Source organism: Acomys minous (assembly GCF_964271855.1).
Source record: "Acomys minous genome assembly, chromosome: 2".
Taxonomy (NCBI): Eukaryota; Metazoa; Chordata; class Mammalia; order Rodentia; family Muridae; genus Acomys; species Acomys minous.
In genome coordinates this window covers 47,287,207-47,304,484 of record NC_140484.1, presented here as the reverse complement: position 1 = coordinate 47,304,484, position 17,278 = coordinate 47,287,207, and the positions used below count along the sequence as shown (strand labels likewise).

At 43.2% G+C, this 17,278-nt stretch overlaps 1 long non-coding RNA gene across 1 annotated transcript; it reads right to left on the bottom strand.

The window, feature by feature from the left end:
• Positions 1-8,447: 8,447 nt before the first annotated feature.
• LOC311588700 lies at positions 8,448-17,018 on the bottom strand. Its single transcript, XR_014776313.1, has 3 exons — positions 16,845-17,018; positions 8,863-8,957; positions 8,448-8,741 (listed from the first exon to the last, which is right to left on the bottom strand). It is a non-coding gene; the product is annotated as an uncharacterized lncRNA (long non-coding RNA).
• Between the last annotated feature and the right edge of the window lie 260 nt (positions 17,019-17,278).

Here is a 17,278-nt window from a genome sequence, read left to right as displayed (position 1 = left end):
TTACCAGACCAGAACTGATATAAATGTCCTAATAAAGAATATACACCGTGGATGGAAACAGGGAGGGAAAGACAAGGAAGGACCGGGAGGAGAGAAAGAAGGGGTAGGGATGGAGGGAGAGAGAGAAGGGGGGAGGGGAGGATACATTGTACCCCTAGTGTGGAATGGCCCCCTTCTATAGCAGTTTAGAGAAGTTATCTGGCCTTGCCTTGGGTTGTTTATGTTCATTACATTGGAAGAGATTATAAGTTGCAGCTCACTAGATTGTCAGGTAGTAAATTTTATAACACTGCTCATATTTCCCAAGACCAGCCTTTGGGGCTCTGAACCAGGGCTTTAGGAGTTGGGTTGAATTATTTGTATAAGACACCCCAAGCCTGGGCAGGCTCTAGACAGTTAGGGTATGATTGTTAGAGTAGGGGATTTTGATTTTTTTTCTTTTAAAAATTTTAAAAATTTATTCACTTTACATCCAGACTGTAGCCCCCACCCTACTCTCCTCCCGGTCCCACTCTCCCTCCCTCCTATCCCCTCCCCCTTCCTTAGTCCTCAGAAAAGGTGAGCCCTCTTTCCCTATCACTTGCCCCCAGTCTCAAGTCTCATCTGGGTTGCCTGCATTCTCTTCCTCTGTGGCCTGGCTCTGTACTGGCCAGCTACTCCTTTGCATGGGGTCTGCTCTGAGGTGTGGTTAACACAGCCAGTGAGACTCCACAGGAGAAAGTGGATTTTTTTTCCCTTTGCCAGAGGGTAATAGTTGCAGATAGATTCTTGGTTGGAGTGGGAGCCTGTGTCTACTTAGCCCCTCTCAGTGCTTGGACCCCATCTGAGCTGAAGCCATTGAAAGGCCCAAAATGAGCCCAGGACAACTACCCTAAGTTTCTCCAGCCCAGGGGCTTTGTTTCCCTTCCCCCAGCTTCTGATTCCTAGAAAAACCTGCCCTTTCAGCCTCTCCCCTCTCCTCTCCGCTCTTCCCCCCATCGCTCTCTTCCCATGACCCCGTTCAGTCTGCTGGCCATGTCCAGTCTGCTGCTTCCTCTCCCTGCTCTGGATTCTTCTAGATGTCGCTGGCTGTTCTCCCACTCATATTTATAACAAAACCTTCTCCTCAACCATACTTTGGAACAGCCATGTCTTATTTCATTCACCTGTGTGGACCTTCGTGTTAAAAAAAATTTTTTTTAAAGCCTTTATGTCTCTACACACACACACACGGGGTGAACACTTAGGAACATAAAGGCAGGGACCTGATGGTGCTTCTATCAACCAAGAAACACCAGGTATTGCCACAAATACGAGAAGGCTGGAGAGAGGCACACAGTAGGTTCTTTTCCCTGCTTTCAGAAAGCCCCGCGTATGCAAACACCTTGATCCCAGACTCTAGCAGGACAGCGAACTTTTGCAAACTGAAGTTTAAGAAAAAAAAATCTAATTGACTGATTAGAACTTTTATGGTGGTGGTGGGGAGCAGAACTTTTGCAGATCTGAAGTCAACTTCCTGTGGGCTACCTTTAATCCCCTTAATAACGGTTGGTTCATTGCCCATCTTCTCGTCTGAGTTAATGCACTATGACTATCAGCTAAGTCCTTTTGGACTATACAGTAACTATTTACTAATGAACCATTAGCTTTCTCCAAACCCAAAGCTAAGAATGTCATCAGATAGCATTGCAGACTTAGGCAGAAATTTCTTCACTTTGCTGTTGCCAACATACCCCACATTTCTACTGGCACATCCTCCAAGTGCTTTGATATACGGCTTTCTTTATTCTGTAATTCTAAAAACTTCACGAAACCGTTGTCATGTTGGAACACATTATTCAAAGTAGCCTGAAACCATCTACAGCCATGGTCACTCATATTTGGCTCCAGAATAAACTCATATTTCCTTTGAGGCGAGAGCTGGGTTTTGTATGGGCATTTCATTCACAAGCCATTCAGTGTGTGTGTGTGCGTGTGCGTGTGTGTGTGCGCGTGTGCGTGTGTTTAATGTCAGCCCAAGGGAACTAGAACTCCCTGTCTGGATTTCCTTAAAGCTTCACTCAACAGATGGGTCCACGTGGCTATGTGTGAGGCGTTGGTAGGGCAGGCCCCGGAACGATTCACTCGGCATTCTTGTGGCGTGTGTAGGGTCTTGGCAGGGCAGGATCGCAGAGAACTGATGCCGCACACTGAACTGATGCAGGCACTGAGAACTGATGCCGCAGTTTCTTGCCTGTTCTTGCCATGGACCTGGAGCGGGCCCTTTCGTCTTAGGGCCCTGCTTTTCACCCGTGCTTCTAAGCCTTTCTTCCTCCTCCGCCCCATGCCCTCTTTTTTTCTGATCCGGAGGCTCCCTGGCATGTTGGCAGAGCTGCCCCCAGTACCTTTCTACTCTTTCTACATTGCTGGGAAGAACAGTTAGCTCTCTCCCTCTCTCTCCCTTGCCCCATCCTGGCCAGTCACTGTGGTGGGAGGAGGATTCATTTGTCATGCTTTAAAAACTCAAGGAAGTTGTCACCCATGGAATCTGCCACCTTCTTAACTATGCTTTGCCCACGTTTATTGCAGCACTGCCCACAATACTCAGTTATCAGGTCAGTCTGGATTTTTTTTTCCAGTTTCACTTACGCAGCTGTGAAAAAATACTTTGATGGAAAGCAGCCTACGGAGGAAAGTGTTTATTTGGCTTACACTTTCTGGTCCCAACCCATCACTGAGGGAAGTCAGCAGAAACTCAAACCAGACCTTGAAGGCAAGCATGCTTGATAGTCCATGAAGCACTAACTCTGACCAAGGAACTCACTGTCAGCCAAGAAAGTACAGCAGAAACAGCAGACCAGTGCTGCCTACTAGCTTGTGTGTGGCCTTAGGCTCAGCTACATTTCTTTCTTTCTTTCTTTCTTTCTTTTTTTTTTTTCCAAGACAGAGTTTCTCTGTGTAGCCTTGGCTGTCCTGGACTCACTTTGTAGACCAGGCTGGCCTGGAACTCACATTGATCTGCCTGCCTCTGCCTCCTGAGTGCTGGGATTAAAGGCATGGGCCACCATTCCCAGCTTCAGCCAGATTTCTTATATAACCCAGGACCATCTGCCTAGTGAATGGTACTGCCTGAAGTGGGCCGGGCATGCATATCAACTAACAGTCGAGACAATCACCCGCAGATATTGTGGTTTGAATAAGAATGGCCCTCATAGGCGCATATATTTGAATGCTTGGTCGTTTGGGAGTGGTACTGCTTGACAGGATTAAGAGGTGTGGCCTTGTTGGAGGAAGTATGTCACTGGGGGGTGGGCTTTGGGGCTTCAAATGCTCAAATGCTCCAGGCCCAAGGTCTCTCCCTGAAGATCCAGATGTAGAATTCTCCACTCCTTCTCTAGCACTGTGTCTGCTTGCATGCTGCTGTGTTTGCCACCATGCTTCCTGCCATGCTAATAACGGACTGGCCCCCTGAACCAGAAAGCAAGTCCCAGTTAAATGCTTTCCATTTTAAGAGCTGCCATGGTCATGGTGTCTCTTCACAGCAATAGAATACCGACTAAGACAGCTATATCCACAGGTCAATATGCTCTAGGCGATTTTTCAATTGTGTCTCTCCTCTCAGATGAATGTAGGCTGTGTCAGGCTGACAATTTAAGCTAACTAGGATAATTCTCATAAACAGATGAATGAATAAAGAAAATGTGGTGTATACACAATGCTTTTTTTTTAAGGTTTATTTATTTATTATGTGTACAGTGTTCTGCCTGTATGTACCCCTGAAAACCAGAAGAGGGCACCAGATCTCATTATAGATGGTTGTGAGGCATTATGTGGTTGTTGGGAATTGAACTCAGGACCGCTGGAAGAGCAGTCAGTACTCTTAGCCTCTGGGCTATCTCTCCAGCCCCATAATAGGGTTTTATTCAGCCATAAGGAAGAAGGAAATTATGTCATCTGCAGGAAAATGAATGAAACAGGAGATTGGCGTGCTAAGTGGAATAAACGAAACGTGGAAAGCAAAATATCATATTTTCTATTATATTTGGAATTTATATGAAATATAATATTCTTTTATATTCAAACCTTGCATTTAGCCTTATCATATATATGACATAAAAGTAAATGCAGGCTATTTGGAGAATGAAGGTAATTAGAGGGAGGTAGGACAGGAGAAAGTAATAGGGGTGAATATGGTTGGAGGACATGATATACTTGAATAAAAATGTCATTATAAAACCCAGGACTTTGTACAATGATTATGTGCTAATAATAATGTATGGAGGGAGGTCTGTGGGCAAGGAACATTCTTGGTAGAAGGAACTGAGCGTAAAGAGGCTTCCCTGAGGTGGGAACAGCTAGCAAGATGGGAGTCAGGCTCAGCAGAGGAAAACAGCTGGACCGGACTGGAGATGCCCAGGGAAGTCTGGCCCTGCAGTGGCCTGGCCATCCTAGGAAGGACTTTTGTTTTGTTTTTGTTTTTGTAGACAGGGTTTTTCTCTGTGTAGCCTTGGCTGTCCTGGACTCACTTTGTAGACCAGGCTGGCCTGGAACTCACAGTGATCCACCTGCCTCTGCCTCCTGACTCCTGAGTGCTGGGATTAAAGGAGTGCGCCATCATGCCTGGCCAGGACTTTGTTTTCTTTTCTTTTCTTTTTTTTTTATAGGTATGAATTAGAAAGTTCTGTAGGAGACATGAAACTAAGGAGTGACATGATTAGATATATACCAATACTTTTTACATGCTTAAAAGTTATATACAGCCAGGCATAGTGGCACACGCATGTAATCTCAGCACTCGGTGAGGCAGAGGCAGGCAGATCTCTGAGATGGAGGCCATTCTGGTCTACAAAGCAAGTTCAGGACAGCCAAGTTTACACAGAGAAACCCTGTTTTGATAAACAAACAAACAAACAAATATATATGTATATGTATATGTATACACACACAGACATATATATGAAATGAATGTTTTGCCTGCACATATGTATGTGCACCACACGTATGCCTGGTGTCCACAGAGATAAGAAGACATTAGGTCCCCTGGAATTGGAGTTACACATGGGGTGAGCCATCATGTGGGTGCTGGGAACTGAACTCAGATCCTCTGTAAGAACAACAGGTGCTCTTAATTACTGGATCGTCTGTCTAGTCCCCTATATTGAAGGTTTTATTGAAGATTGAATTTTAGGGGAGGCAAAGAATAAGTGTAGCTGGTTTCTGGCTTAGGAAGGGAAGGGCAAAAAGTCTGGGAGACTATTTGAGTCTATTGAAGTAACCTAACCTTGGCCTAGGGGATGGTGGTTGATGTTTGTAGTGATTGTTCTGAAAACATCTTGAAGGTATAATTGGTGAAATTTCTTAGTAGGGTAGTTGAGAGAAGAGTTAAAAATGACAACTGTGATTTTAGTTTGAGTAGATAGGGTGATGCTGGGACACAAAGAATGACCTCATTATCATCACTGCCACCATCATGTTCTGCCTTGTGATCAGCATTCTAGAAACGACAGGATACAGGATCCACACTGCATGGACTGCAGAGGAAGAAGACATGAATTCCAATCCAGTTCCACTATGTGCTGGTTAGTTTTTTTTTTTTTTTTTTTTTTTTTTTTTGTCAACTGGACGCAAACTAGAATCATCTGGGAGAGAAGAAATCTCAGCTGAGGCATTTCTTCCATTAGACTAGTGTGTGGGTGTATCTGGGTGGGGGTTCTTAATTGCTAATCGATGGTGGAGGCCTAGCCCACTGTGGGCAGTGCCATCCCTACACAGGTGGGCCTGGGTGTATAAGAAGTAGCCCAGCAGACCAGAGGAAGTGACCCAGTAAGCAGTGTTCTTTGTGGTCTCTGTTTCAGTCCCATATCCAGGTTCCTGCTTTAAGTTCCTGCCTCAGCTCCATTGATGATAGACTGGAACCTGTGGGACAAATAAATCATTTTCTCTCCAAGTTGCTTTTGGTCAGAGTTTTATCTCAGTAACAAAAAAGCAAACTAGAACACACGATTACTGGCAGGCATACTATGGCAAATTACTAAGCTGCAATGATCCCTGATCTTTTCAATTTCTTGACCTTAAAGAATTGATAATTCATTTGCCTCTGTATTGTTTAATATGAAATGATACAACAGACAAAAGTGCATTAAGCAGAAATAACATGGTAGACAGTGACTTAATGAATGAATGTTACTTGGTTTTCTGGAACACTGAGTTCATCAATCAAGTACTTATTGGATATTGCTATGGTTTAGATATGATTTTCCCTAAAAGTTTGTGTGCTGAAAGCTTGTCATCCACTGTTATGGTATTGAGAGGTGTTGAGATCTTTGAGAAGTATGGCTTGTAGGAAGTGACTGGGTCATGGTCTTTGTGAAAAAAATAATGTTGGTCTTTTGGGGTAGGTTCAATATCTTGCGAGTGGACAAGCTCCTGAAAAAGTGGCTTGATACAAAAGACTGGCATCTCCCTAGCATCTTACTCCCTTTCTTTTTTCATGATGCTATATTGTGATGAACACAGGGGACTCTCACCAGGTGTTTGTTCCTGTTTGAGCCTTCTGGCTATCAGAATCAGAAGTCAAACAAATCTTTCTTTTCTTCTCTCTCTCTCTCTCTCTCTCTCTCTCTCTCTCTCTCTCTCTCTCTCTCTCTCTCTTTCTCCCTCCTTCCCTCCCTCCCTCCCTTTCTTCCTTCCTTTTTCTCTTTTTGAATCAGGATCTCTCCATGTTGTCCTGACTGTCCTGGAACTCACACTCTGTCCACCTCTGCCTCCCAAGTGCTGGGATTAAAGGCATGTGTCATCACCACCTGGTTGGCAGGCATTTTCTTATAAACAACACAAACATTAAAACAAACACACGTATGTTTTTCACTAAGCACACCAGAGGTGTTTAGTCATAGAAAGAGGGTAGCATTATGTTATTAGATCATGTGTCATGCATGTAGAAGTTTTGACTGACAGAGGGAGGTCCATTATATCATTTTATTTTCCTCTTATCCAAGTGAATTTAACCTTACTCCTACTGCCTTTATTGCTGTCTGCAGTTATATAGCCTCTATTGACTCCTGGCTGTTGATTTAACTTTATTAGAAATAAAAATGTACCTGACAATAACATGTGATAGAAAGACCAATAAAAGGAAAGGTGAGGGACTGAGTCTAACAGAGTGATAGGAAATGGATAGGCTATGTCTGACTCTTATCTTACATTCTAATTCTTCAAGTCTAAAGGTGAAGGGTCATTTTAAAATCTCTCTATCCTGAAAAGAGGTGTGGCATATTTGGGTTGTATAGCTTGGTGGAAGGTCTTTAGGCCATTTGTAGCAGTAGATATCCGTTGTGTGACTCTGTTGGTAATTTCGTTTTGTTTTGTTTTTCAAGACAGGGTTACTCTGTGTAGCCTTGCCTATCCTGGACTCACTCTGAAGACCAGGCTGGCCTTGAACTCATGAGATCTGCCTACCTCTGCCTCTGCAAGTGTGCCCAGCTCCTTTGGTAGTTCTAACAAGAGGGTTGTGTAAGCCCCTTGAGGTACAAATGGTTAGGCCTGCCCCCAAGAATTCTCTAATCCTAACTCCACCCTACAGAAAAAATAAAAGCCCAAGATCAGGCTGAAAATCCCACCAATTCATGAGTTTGCTCCAAGATCAGGACACAAAACTCTCTAATCCCAGGGTACCCTGGACAGCTCTGCCTACAAGAAACCTTATGTAAAGCCTTATATAAGTGCTTCCTGCTCAGTTCCTTGTTACTCTTCATCCAAGCAGAAGCAGCTACCCTCTTGTGTCTTTCCCAGTAAATGTCCTGTGTGAGGTTTGCTGTGTGGTGTGACTTATTTCTTGGCTCTGGACTGCCAGAATACCTTTCCCCACAGGGATGTAATGCTTCCACTGGGGAAACCATCCCTCTCAGAGATGCAACACCTCTACTAGGGAAGCCTCTCTCTCAGAGCTGCAACACTTACAGGTAGTTTTGAAAAGAGCAAGTTTGTACCCACTCAGTCTCCTCTGCTCCTGGATTGACAGGCTGTGGTTCACCTCAATGAAAGCTCCCACAACTGCCATCTTCCCTTTACTGAAATGTCCTCCCTAGAACTGAGCTAATGTAGGTGTTATTCCTTTGACTCTCCATATTGTGAGCTAAATAGATTTCTCTTCCTCACAACTAGGCTGCGGCATATATTCTGATGCAAGGATGAACAGCCAATGGATACATGTGGTGTCTGCTTTGTAAAGACCCAAATTCCTTGAGATCAAGGACAATGTCCTCTTTAGAATATTTACTCAAGTGCTTCTATGGAAAGAGCTCTTAACAGATCAAGTAGGCATTCCAAACATAGTTATTAATTAAATAAGTGATTATAGAAAATAATCACATTTCTAGATATTTGTTCTTCCAACCCACAAACTCTCAGGCAAGGAAATGCCTGCATATATGTACACTGAAGCTGGCTTATAGATTTCCACACACCAAAACAATAAATGCCCTGGGGAGTCCCGTTGGTTAAAATACATATTACATTTTTATTTATTTAATAGGCCAACTATGATTTATCAAATTGAATCAAATCACAAGATTCAGTGTGTAAGCAATGGGTAAGATATTTCCTCATTTGTCAGGAAAGGGAGAGCCTGAGTTATGAAAGGGCAGAAGGAGAAGGATTTCTTTGGGCTTCAGTGAGAGATGCTCTTTAGTTTTGCTTAATTACACAGTCGATTTCATTTTCTCCTCGAAGTTCTTTCATAGTGTCCTCTGGTCTCCCTCTGAGTCTGAGAAGGACTTGTTTAACTGGAAAATACAGGCAGAGGAGGAACATTGACTACAGGAGGATGGGCATGCTCAGAGGGTAGACATTGTGTGACTCTACCTGCTTCTGAAAAGGGCATGACCTCATTTGAACTCTGCTCACCCATGGGCACCACCACTCCCGACGACGATATTGACCAGAAGGTAAAGAAGAGGTGCGATGGCAAGTAACAGTCGTCGTCCCAACAGTTCAAAGACCTGGAAGCAGGACAAATAGAGAGGACATGAAAACAAGTTTGGGCACCAACAAACTTGATTTTGAAGCTATCATGGACTGCCTCTCTGGCTTTGGGAAATCCCCCATTGTCTGTCTCTTAGTCCCATTGGGAAAAAAATGTCTCTCAGAGTCTTTACCAAGGACAATATGTGCAGTAAACTTCGAACCCCTACCCAGATCTAGCCAATGGACAGGACATTCTTCACAGTTGAGTGGAGAATGGGGACTGACTTTCACACGAACTCTGGTGCCCCATATTTGACCACGTCCCCTGGATGGGGAGGCCTGGTGGCACTCAGAGGAAGGATAGCAGGCTACCAAGAAGATACTTGATACCCTATGAGCATATACAGGGGGAAGAGGTCCCACTCAGTCACAGTCATAGGGGAGGGGAGTAAGAGGAAAGTGGGAGGGAGGGAGGAATGGGAGGATACAAGGGATGGAATAACAATTTAGATATAATACGAATAAATTAGTAAAATATATTAAAAAAAAAAAAGAGGATCCGGTGTGGGTGGAAAAGAGTTTTTTATTTTACCTCTCACCATCAGAGGGTAGTGCAAATGCATTGGTCTTTTGCTCAGGTCGAGAGGTGTGGTCTGCAGTCAGGGAGGCAGTGAAAGTGCTCTGGGGCTGGAGAGATGGCTCAGTGATGAAGAGCGCCGCCTGCTCTTCCAGAGGTCCTGAGTTCAACTCCCAGCAACCACATGGTGGCTCACAACCATCTATAATGTGATCTGATGCCCTCTTCTGCAGATAAAGCACTCATATGCAATAAATAAAATAAATAAATCTTAAAAAAAGAAAGTGCTCTGTGTAGGAAGCAAATAGTGTTTGGACTGTGTACAATGACACAGAGAAAAATGAGACAAAGTAAATAGGAGACAGAATATCCTGAGGAGGGGGGGAGATGGTGGCAGAAAAAAAGCCTCCTGGGGGATGGGAGACTTCCAGCTACAGTTAAGGCACCTCAGTTTCAGTGATGGGCAGTTTGCTGGTCCTAATGTAAACCTCTACCGTGTCTCTGAGCCTCCAGATAAATCCAGGACCTGAAACAGTCTGCTTATCTGGGACAGGGGCATTTTGAGGGGGCTAGGAGGAGAAAGTGAAGCTTCTCTCTTGCTGGTGGAAAAGACCCAGCGAAGTGGTTCTTAAACCGAACTTAACTCAGCAAAGAAGGAAATCAGGGGAACAGAAGCCTGACACTAGGGAAGAAGGCAGGCAGTGGAAGTGCCTTTTGAAGCCACTGAAACCACCGAAGACACAGCGATAGCTGTATGCCAACCCCTGAGACAAACGGAATGAAAAAAATGCCCTGTGAGACAGGGAACTAGAGGAACAACAACCGAGAGCAGATTTCAAGTGCAATAGTGAAAGCTCTCCAAGCTGTTCTTTTTATTTATTTATTTATTCATATTACATCTAAATTGTTAGCCCATCCCTTGTATCCTCCTATTCCTCCCTCCCTCCTGCTTCCCCCCTACTCCCCTCCCCTATGTCTGTGACTGAGGGGGACCTCCTCCCCCTGCATATGTCCAAGCTGTTCTTAAACTTCCACTGCTGCACTGGAAATCTACCTGCACTGGCTCGCAGTAAATGCTAAAGATCTGAAGACTGCTTGTAACTAACTCAAGGTAAAGGTGAGCTCATGGCAGAGGTTAAAAAGCCGTAAGATAAACTGAGAACAATCGATGCTGTGTGGGTCGTTCCTCCTGTCCCAAAGCTAATAAGACTGAAAGGTAAACTGATTGAAACGAGTAACGATTATTTTGTCTTAACCACAATTTTGAGATCTCAGCTATATAATAAAACCATTAGCTGATTACAAGTAAAAGAAAATAGTATGGTGGGCTGGAGTACCATCTGTTCTTCCATAGGTCCCAAGTTCAATTCCCAGCAACCACAGTGTGGCTCACAGCCACCTGTAATGAGATCTGGTGTTTTCTTGCTGTGGGCAGAATACTGTATAAACAATAAATAAATGTTTAAAAATGGCAAGTTTAGCCGGGCGTGGTGGCACACGCCTTTAATCCCAGCACTCGGGAGGCAGAGGCAGGAGGATCGCTGTGAGTTCGAGGCCAGCCTGGTCTACAAAGTGAGTCCAGGACAGCCAAGGCTAACACAGAGAGACCCTGTCTCGAAAAACCAAAAAAAAAAAAAAAAAAAAAAAAAAAAAAAAAAAAAAAGGCAAGTTTATTTATTTCCTCTTTCGTTGGCTTGGAAAGGCGAAGTATCATTATGTGTCCAAGGCAAAAGCCTGGAGGGAGTGATTCCAAAGAGACACACTTTATTTAAATCTAAATCTTATACCAAAACTGGTGGTTGCAGCCACTGGCTCTTTTTATTTATTCTTCTTCTCAGAGTAGCCACATTAAACAAGTATCTCTGTACATTTTAAGATTGTCTCCTTAAGTGACATCTTGAAGACAGTCATTCAGCTTAACTTGTTAGAGCTATTTGGGCTCAGGCTTGTACCCTAAGACTATAGCAATGTCATCTGAGAGGAGGTCAAGTTTGTACCCCTTAATATAAAATATAAAGCTCAAAGGCCCCAGGTACGTGCCTCTATTGGCCTTGTGTGTCTGTTATGTACTTTATTAAATGTACAATGTCTCTTTTTCCTTTTCCACATCCTTCCTCTGAGCAGCTGCTGAAATCTCCAGCTTACCTTCCTGCCTTGTTTTTTTCTTTCTTTCTATTGACAGTAAGTCTCTAGAGTCCTGAGTCTATTTTAAAATTGTGTGTGTGTGTGTGTGTGTGTGTGTGTGTGTGTGTATGTGTGTGTGTGTGTGTGTGTGTGTGTGTGTGTGTGTGTGTGAGAGAGAGAGAGAGAGAGAGAGAGAGAGAGAGAGAGAGAGAGAGAGATGGGGATGGGGGATTGGAATGTGTCATGTGTGAGATGTTTCTGTGTGGAGGGGCAAACTCTAGGAAAGGGATGGGCTGTGGTGACACAGAAGAGGCTTGGGGATGAGAGAGAGAGCGAGCGAGCCTGTGGTTGGTTGTGCAGGTGGAAGGATTGCAGGGGCTCACTCCTTTTGGGGTCACAGACATTGGGGTCATCATCAGCCCAGATGAAAAAACTTCATTTAAACTACACAGACAGACAGACAGACACAGACACACACATACAACACATACAGACATACAGACATACAGACATACAGACACAGACAGACACAGACAGACAGACAGACACAGACACACACATACAACACATACAGACATACAGACATACAGACACAGACAGACAGACAGACAGACAGACACACACACACACACACACACACACACTCCATGTAATTTTAAGGGAATAGAAATATGATCATTATAGGTTGTGGTTAATTGAAAAGTAAGGCCTAATAAATGTTTATTATTAGGCTCTAATTATTACAGTGGTGCTATCTAATTCACTATTAATCAATAAATACAGAGGCACCTGCTGTATTTTTTGAATAGTCTTTACCTGGGGCATGACAGATATTACTTCCTAAGCTATCTTTTACCTCCCAAGCCTCCTTACCATGGCATCTGTTCTAATTTCTAATTGGACTATCTCCTATCTATAATTCCATGAATACTTGCTAATGTTTTCCATCTCCTCCATCCATGCTGATCTGGTCATGCCTCCTTTCCAATGCTAACCCATGGTGCTGTTCCTTTTTATTTTTTCCCTCTGATCCCATCTTGCTTCCTTCTCTGTCTCCTTTCTCCCTTGTGGTCCCTTCATGCCTGCCTGTGAGCCCCAAACTCCACATCCCTTTCTTCTGCCCAATCCCAAGCTTCAGCATTTAAAAAAAAAATTAGCCAATCATTTTAACTTAGGTGAAGTAAGGTTTACACAAGAAAAACAGGTGCATGCAAGATTATGCTCATCTGAGTGGGGACTAGATCTTAGGGGCCGATAATTAGCATCAAAATACATGGTACCAGACTGACCAGCAACACTTATGTGTAGGAATAGAATATAAGTGGGGGCTTTTTATAATCTCATTCTAGCTACCAAATAATGAGACAGAGACCTGTTATATTTGTTCAATAAGTTTTAAGCACTATAACAGGCAGATACTCATCTTTTCTGACCTGACTATGCTAGTTTGGCTAGCCATTTGCCTATTAATTGCCATCTTAGTCTTGCCCTGGCTTGCTCTGCTCCATGTGTGTCTTCATGACAACTTGCTGATGGCGACTCTTCATGGTCCATCCTGGTTCATGGCATCCTTTTCTTTTCTCTTCCCTTCTCCTCTCTCCTCTCTACCTGGGACACCTGGCTGGGATTGGAAGTCCTGCCTTCCATTCTTCTTTGCTCAGTTACTGGCTGTTCAGCTTTTTATTAGCCAATCAGAGATGATGGAAAACATTTTTTTTTTAAATTTAAATACAACATTGAGAGAAGAGATTCTTCAACAATCTTGATTATTCCCATGTCCAGCCTGCAACCAGATCTTGGGGCACAAAACCAGCATATGATTACACAGTGTTCAAAACCTTCTCCAAACACTGACTTACTTTACTTTTACCCTTCTTCCTTCTGTACTTGTCGTCCTTCCTGCCCCATATTAGATCTCCCTAGAATACACCATCTCCTCAACCAGATCACTTGTGCTCTGCTATTCTCCTCTCTATTGCTTCTACCCTCCCTATCCAGGCAGTGGTCTTGCTTTCGTCACTTAATCTAGGCTTTGTATTCACATCTGGAGAACTGGACCCAGGAACAAGAATGACCAAAACCAACAACAACAACAACAACAACAACAACAACAACAACAGGAAAAATAAGCAGTTTTGGAAGTATTCCTTAGCCATTTTATTTCTTCTCTTGAGAACTCTCTGTTCAGATTCTAAGATCATTTTTTTGAATACATTGTTTGTTGTTTTGACTCTTTGGTTTTTGAATAAGATAGATGTTGTGGATATTAACCCTCTGTCAGATGTGTAGCTGGCAAAGACTCTATCTCATTTTGTGGGCTTCCACTTCTTTGATTGATACTTTAGCAGTGTAGAAGCTTTTTAGTTTTATGAGGTGGCACATGTTGGCCTCAATTCCTGGTCAAATGCATCCCCCACATTTCTGTGCCAAGAAGCCTTGGGCTAGGCCAAATATGTTTCATATCTCACAGCATGCTAGGTGGTGCTGAAGCAGTAAATTCAGAACTAGTTTTTGAGGATATTTAAGGACAAATATCTAGGCTGTGCTACTGTAAGATCTTGAAACATTCTGAATTCTGTGCTTCTATAAGTTCTCAAGCGAAATATGACTAAGTCTTGGCCTTTCTCCCTGAAATCTTTCTACTCCATCTCCCTAACTCTTGTAGAGCACAATCCGAGCTATCATGGTCAGGAGTTCATCTGGGCCTGTTCATAAAAGATCATCACAGTTGACCTCATCACAGTTGGGCTTGTTGACTATAGAAGTTCCCTCTTAGAAGAAGGGTAGGGAGGGTCCCAGCCGCTACTCCCAATCACTTGCAGGCAAATATACCCTTATTGTATTTAGCCTCAGGGAGATGCAAGCAAGGATAGGCTGGGAAGGGCTAGAAAACAGGTTTTATTTAAGAGACCATGGGGAAATTGTAGAATATATACAAATATTGAATAATGCTTATTATTAAATAACTATCACTATTATGGCGGTATTATCTAACCCGTTATTATAATCAACAAAGACACAGGCACCTGTGGTATTTTAGAATATCCCCATTTAATCTAGGACTGGATAGAATTAACCCTCTAAAATATCCTGATCACTTCCCAGCCCTCATCTCAGGCCATCTGCTTTAATCCTTCCTCTCTGGGCTACCTCCCATCCATAATCCCAAAAGCTTGCTAATGTTCTTCATCTGGGCTGCTTTCCTCCATCCGCATTGATCCGATCTGGCCACGTGCTTCTTCTTTTCTCCACACTAACTCATCCCAATCTCCTCTTTCTTTCTTCCTCATCCTGTACCTGTCTTCTCTCTCTCCTCCCTCAAGCTCCTCTGTCCCCACGCCTGACAACCTCAAACTCTGACATTTTCTCTTCTGCTAAGTCCCAAGCTTCAGCATTTTTAAAAAAAATTAACCAATCAACTTTAAATAGGCAGAACAAAGGTTACACAGCAAAGACAGGTGTCTTGGAGAATGTGCTCCTCTGGGCAGCAACTAGGTCTTGAGGGCCAGTAATTAGCATCAGAATACTTGGTACCAGATCAACCTCCAACCTGGAGTCAGCATCCATCCTGGCTGCAGACCTTCCAGTGTGGCTGCTTTAAAGGCCACACATGCTCTTGTCAGTAGCTTCTTACCCACTGCTCTATAAGTAAGCCCAATAAAGACATTGGTTACCCAGAATGGACATTCATGGAATTTTACCTTAGTTTATCATTAGGACATTAGAAGGAGAGGTAGATATTGCTTATACTTCTGCCAGGGGAAATTTTATTTTATAATAATAATGTATTTTATATGAATGTGTGTGTGTGTGTGTATGTATGTGTGTATGTATGTATGTATGTATGTATGTATGTATGTATGTATGTATGTGTGTGTCTGAGTATACGTACATCCACCACATGAATGCAGGAGCCTATGGAGGCATTACAGGTGTTTGTGAGGTGCTGTGTGGATGCCAGGTGTTGACCTGGGTTCTCTTTAAAGGCAGTAAATGCTCTTAATCTCGGACATGTCTTTTCACCAATGGGAAAGAAGTTTTAGCAACACCATTTAGGTAAAGGCCGGCTACCCAGTTCCTTGTGTCAGAACCTTAACATTGTGCTCAATGCCTTCTTTACATCTTTGTGCAGGGCTTGATGTATTAAGCCTGTTAAGTCTCCCAGCGATCTTACCTCTAAACCCTCTTCCAGGGTTTCCCCTTGCCGTCACTTAGTCCATATGGAAATTCAACGGATGCCTTCTGAGTGTCATCATTCACGCTGCATAGACTATGACTCTATGTCTTAATATCATGAGGCAGAAACCTTGGTCATGGTCATCAGGGGAAGAGCAGGGATTGGAGTGGGTGTGGGTCATTGCCCTTCCCTTTATAGTGTGAAAAGTTGGGCTGGGGCAGAATGTCTCTGGTATGGTAAGGATGGAGATGGCATCAATCTTCCAAGTTAGAGAACTTTTTCTGCAAAGTGTTCAGTAATAAATATTTTAGGCCTTTCTTGTAGAAAATATATAAATATCTAATAGTGTTTATTATTAATACCTATAATTATTATGGCAGTATTATCTAACCTGTTACTGTAATCACCTTCCTCTCAGTAGCTACCAAGATCTCCAATTTGTCTTCCTACCTTGTTTTCTTCTCTCTCTCTCTCTCTCTCTCTCTCTCTCTCTCTTTCTTTCTAATGCCAGTAAATTTCTCTCAAGTCTCCAGAGTTCTCTTCTGAGTCTATTTTAAAAGTGTGTGTGTGTGTGTGTGTGTGTGTGTGTGTGTGTGATTACATGTGTGGAGAGGACTGCAGTGTGTGGTGTGTGAGTAGGTTTCTGTGTGTAGGAACAGACTTTAAGAAGTGGTGGGTTGTGGTGACACAGAAGAGGCATGGGGATGAGGGATAGGCCGTGGCTAGTTGTGCAGGTGGACGTTGCAACTGCGGGGGATACAAAGGGTTCATGCACAGTCACAACTTCTAGAGCAAGACCCAGCTCCCTTCCGGCCATCAGTGTCTCTCCCACAGACCATAATCCAGCTCTCTGGACTCAGGGAGACATGTACTCTGCAAAGAAATCGCTTCCCATGGGAATCTTACCTCTGCACTTTTCATATAAGTTTTCAAACCAGATACATGCATTCACTGTTTCTAGCCAGCAAACTGGACTGCATGCCCCACCCCCCCCAAAGGAGGTCAGCCCTCTGAGACTATTCCCTTATAAATCTTGAGACTTACAGCAGGCATCCTGAAGTTGGCACCCCTTGCAAGTCCTTTAGGCTTTAGGATAAAGTAAGATGTTTGCCTGAGTCAGAAGAGCTTCCTGAATTGCAGAATACCAAAATCAAGGGGGCAGAAAATGCTGGTGATACCCGGCCAAGAGAAGTCTTTATATAGAGTACCACCAGAAAGGAAAGTGAAACAACTGGCTAGCTATTTTTAGCTAATCTCTAATATGTTTTTGGATCTGAGGTTCAGTTTTGTTTTTCTCTAAGAGAAGTGTTTAAAGGAAATCACTAGTTTTGTTTCACTATTGCTTTCTTTTCTATTTATATCAAATCAAAGTTGCTTATCTCATTGTTTTTGTTTTGTTGTTCTAGAACTTTTATCATAAAAGAGTATTGCACTTTTTCAATGGCCTTTTCTACTTATTTTCATCAATTAATTAACTT